At 36.3% G+C, this 5,120-nt stretch overlaps 1 protein-coding gene across 23 annotated transcripts in view; it reads right to left on the bottom strand.

The window, feature by feature from the left end:
• The window catches only part of LOC113824746 (B-cell CLL/lymphoma 6 member B protein), a 120,039-nt gene that overhangs the window by 113,993 nt on the left and 926 nt on the right, over positions 1-5,120 (bottom strand). The window lies entirely within an intron of this gene.

Here is a 5,120-nt window from a genome sequence, read left to right as displayed (position 1 = left end):
TAGTGAAAATGGTTGTGGTTATACTATGGTCATTGTCTGTTTACAACTTTCTTCAAAATATTAATTTGATTTGTTTTTTGTCTTCAGTAACAGAAACTGAGTTTGATATGAATGGGTTCCCCTTTGTCTTCTTCATCTTGGATGTTTAAGGGGACAGTATGTGGAATACTTTGATCTATTTATCATTTTTTATATATCTTTTATTCTTTTAATATTTAAATATTCATGAAATATTTGACTGAAGCAGTATTGGAAACTAATGTTGCTGATTTTCATTGCCCAACTCGAAAAAATTATAGTGTTGACATTTATGAAGGAGTGTACAGAGCCTCTGTGGACACAACAGGCTTTATATTTTTGCCTTGTATTTCCCCCTACATAGATTCATAATTTTATGAAATGATCTAAAATTCAAAATATGGCGCTTTTAGTATTTCATAAAATTAAAACACTCATGAAACCTAAATAGTACCTGGGAATACATCAACTGACATTACTTATCAACAGTGGGTAGTGCATGCTAATAGAATTTGCTTCTATTTTTATGCATTTTGTATTTGACCCTCTACCCCATCTTTTCATGATATATAATCAAAGTTATTAGACGTCATTTGTTTAACAGTTAGGTATACTGAATCAGTGGCACAATTCTGGCATTCTATCGTTTCATTAACCTTGCAAAATACACTGACAGAGATGTAGACTCCAGAGGAACATGAAACAGAAATATCTATGGAAAGTGTGAACTGGGAATATTGAAATGAGTTTGTTGCTATTAACCATTTAAATGGAACTAATATCTTTTAAAAGAGGAGACACTATGATTATATTAAAGAATTTTCATGATTATATTTTCTTTTTTAAGTTAAAATAGCTTACAATTATTTCTTTTATCAATCTTTGTACATAAAACTAAAGGTTAACCTTTACAGACTGGATGCACATGAAGCTATGGGAAATTGAAGATATATTTGTAGAGGACAAAAAATTGCAGTTGTTAATAAAAGAAATAATTTGAAGAAACACACAGTAATGCCACAAATAAAGAAAAAGATAACAGAAAATGCTATGCACAGCCAAATTCCACTCTATACACCTGAGTTTTAGCTCTATCTTGCATAAAGAGGTGAAGAAAATGTTTCCTAGGGGTGCTATGGGCTGAGTTCCCCATCAACCCTTTCCTCAGGCAGTGCCCATTGGGCACACCTAGTCATGGAAACTTAGTTGAATAAGTTATACAAGTTAGGGACTTAGTCTCTGGCAAATACATTAGTATTGTAAAGAATTACCAATTACTAAAAAGAAATCTGAACATCCATTTATATTGGAAAAATTCCAAACTACATATGGTATCTCTAGTATTTTTTTCATGGACTGGTATCATCAGAATACATCTGTTTTATGCATTTTCTTTTTTTCACATGCTCAGTTCTTTGTACTTTTTCAACAAATTACTCAGTTTTGAATCTAAAATTTAGCTGGTGAAATGCAAGTAAAACTAGAGATTATATATCAATTTTATCCAAATTGGCCTTTCCACCAAGTCCCCTTGACCCATTGGGTCTGGGTGCCTTGCAGTTTGAAGGTGTACCAAAATCCAAGCATCTGGCTTACTTGTGATGATTCCTGGGTGTGTGTCTTTTAGATCTGCCTCACATGAACACACACAAAATGTATCAAAACTCCTTGCCTTCTCTATTGTACTATTATCTCCGATTCTACATACACTGTTTTGCCACTATCCATGATCTGTATTTTACAATTTCTTATGTTATACAAAGATGGTGCCCGCGACAGAATCAGAGTGCAAGCTCCGATCCAGCGTCACACAGGCAGGACACGCCGCAGTGTTTATTTTTCCAGGTGTCACATATGTGACACCAGTCGTAAATGGGTTAAAGGCCCACCAAGTCTCATTGATTGTGCACTCATTGCAAGATGTCTTAACACCTGACACTCAGCAATAATATTTCATGAGAGGTCTTGTCACCCAAGCCCTCTGCTAAATTTTTCCAAGATGACACATTCCTCTCACCTGCCACTCAGCCATGACAACACCCGTGTCATTAGGATCCAATGGTTAATAGTGTTAAATAGAAATGACATCCTATAGTGCTATGGATTCTGCGTTTGTCATTCCTGCAGACCAACAATGCCATATTTCTGGCAAGACAGAGCTCAACTTGCTTCTTTACTTCACAACAATTAGTAAGAATTACCTTTTCATTAACAAAATATAAACTAGAGGGTTGCTAACCATTTCTGGAGCATATAGTAGAAGCTATGGCATCTCTTAGCCCATTAACTGCAGTATTAATAATTGGCTAGTAACCAGCAATGTGGATTTGTTGGTTCACATTGGCTACTTCTCATTTGCTTAGCTCATTTGATACTTTACAAAATATTAGGCAGGTAATCGCTTCCACTTGAATCCTATGCATGAAAAAGTGAAATTTTACTTCAAGTGCCTGTAATTAAAAGTGACACCAAACAGATACTGTTTCCACTGACCAGCTCATGGTATGTCACTATGCAATTCCATTCAAGATTTACTCCACCACAGCCATGGCATGATTTTAAGTTTTCCACAATCAGAGGCTTTATATGTAGACATGGACTTCAGGTAAAGTCTGTTGGCTTATATAATAGTTATTCTAATAATAATTCATGACTAGCATATTAATGTTGCTCAACCATTCAAGCCGTGTCCCCAGCTGGGAAATCCAGCAATAGGTTTTGGGTCCAGTTGTTGATCAGAGTTTTCCGTTTGTAAAGCAACCTTGACATTATTTGTATATTTGGGACTGGGTTCATTTGTTCTGAACTGTCTCTAATGGACAAGGGCAGTTGTAAACTTTTAACCCACTCACGCCGGGTACATTTTGTAGCCAAAATTTAAAAAATCCGGGCGGCTACAAAATCGGCGGGCGGAGCTTCCCCGGAATCTGTCCACCCGCCCGGCCACGCGCCGCTTCTGCCTCGGAGCGCAGCCCCGAGACAGCATCGCACTGGCGGGCAGCCCGACATTGTTTATTTTTCCGTGTCTCATATATGTGACACCCGGGACGAATGGGTTATGTGACAAGTAAACTTTTCCCTTACAGTACAATTCAGATACTTTTAATTTTCCTAAACACTCATCCCATTTGGTTATATACCATTGAGGGGAAGTAAAGAAGACATGTAGTAGCTTTTCAGATGAGATTTTTTCCCATCATGTTTACCCTGTTCTCCACAAATATCCTCATATATTAAGATCTGTGATGGGTATCCTACTATTCCAAATCCAACCTAGTGTAATCAAACTAACCTCTATCAAGTACATATATTCAAAGATCAAGTTTGGCCTTGTCCATTTGATTTTTGGCATTTTTCTAGAACTAGTCCACATCCTGAATTCAATCAATTTTGTTATTGATTGATATCTCCTGATTTTTTGCATGGATCTAAACTGGCTTTGATTGGTACTTGGCAATAATAGTTCCTTCCTGTACAATATCAATGTAATAAAATCTATTTTTGCATCTGATGATCATTCCTGTCACAATCACAGCTGACAATCTTGATGAATTATACAAGAAAATTACAAGGTAAAACAGCCTGCAGAAAGAAAAATGCATTAATCCAGCACAAAATTGGCTCATGAAACTGTACCAACAGGCCCGCCATCTTTGAAAGTCTACAGACAAGTGCACCATCTTTTAGAAAATCCTACAGGAATCCAACACATCTTTGGAAAAATCCATATGAACTGACTCCACCTAAAGCCCTCATGGTCACATACAATATGTCCTAACTAATAAACCAATCTAACCTAACCCCATGGGAATTTTACACTCTTTATATATTTTTTTTTCCCAGGAGGCTGCACCCCCTGGACCCCCCCACTTTAAATAGTTCTTACTGGATCCCTGGAAATGAATAGGGAGATATAATTTTCCTAAATCAAAAATACCTTCAATTATACAACTAATTTGAGTGCTGACAAAAATATACCTTTATATAAAAATATTATCTTCGCTTCAATCTCACATCTGAATTGCTTGGTTTCCAATATTTTTTTCAGCACGAGGTACTAAATGGGTTCAAATATCAAACTGTGATAATTATTTATATATTTCTTTTCATAGCCCTTACATGATATTACAAATGATCCAGAATCAATGCAACCTTTAAAAAAAACATTCACCGGTGATTGTCACAAAATGGAAGTCTCGGTGCTGTTGAATATCCTAGTGGCAAAACCCGCATCCACAGGGGTTATTGTACAAAACAGCGAAAATAATTATCGTAACATTAAAGTTTCATAAAAATAAATTGCATAATGTATATCAATTACGAAAAGCTGACATTGACAATTACAAAATAATTGTATTCACAAACGCAGAGTAATACATGAACTACTTAATATATCGCAGTAAAGAGTTATATCGTCACAACAGTGCACAATGTCATAATGTAAACATGGTATGACGCTTAGAAAAAGATGGGTCAATCTTCTGACTTCCTGTCATACATCTCCATAACTTTTAGTTTGCCATAGATGAAAAGTTGACATGTTAACCATGCAATACAATCTTTTATTGAAATTCTGATTGCCAACCACAAGATTTTCCTAATACTGATAATAAGGCCCCCGAAATGGGGGAAGGGCAAGAGATGTTATCGCTAAATAAAGGGATTTGATAATACACCTGGACGAAAAGTAGCCACCCCCATCCCTAGCCTGGTATGCAAAATTTCCACTATATTTATCAATTAAAATGCCATGCCTCGTGAATGCTCTCACAACCCAGGCCCAAACAAAGGTATAACCCGCTCACTGTATGTTCAGTCCCAAGCTTCTGGGTAATTTCAGGAATCTTCAGTCATTCATAGTGTGATTATAATTCTGCTGACTTTCTGCTACATTTGAGTAGTACATTTGGATAGGAAACCATTGGTACCAAATTTGACGATACAAATTAATTCTTGAAAATGAGCATATTAGCTTAGGAGGTATCCAGGCTTACTAACATATACATTTCATTAATTGGCCTCTCTTACCCCACAGACACAAAAGTCATGCAGAATGCTAGAAACATACTGTCACACTGGTGTAGATGTAGCAGCAATCACAC

The sequence above is a fragment of the Penaeus vannamei genome, chromosome 4 (assembly GCF_042767895.1).
Source record: "Penaeus vannamei isolate JL-2024 chromosome 4, ASM4276789v1, whole genome shotgun sequence".
Classification (NCBI taxonomy): Eukaryota; Metazoa; Arthropoda; class Malacostraca; order Decapoda; family Penaeidae; genus Penaeus; species Penaeus vannamei.
Note: the sequence above shows the minus strand (reverse complement) of the source record. Positions and strands in the feature narration are given on the sequence as shown.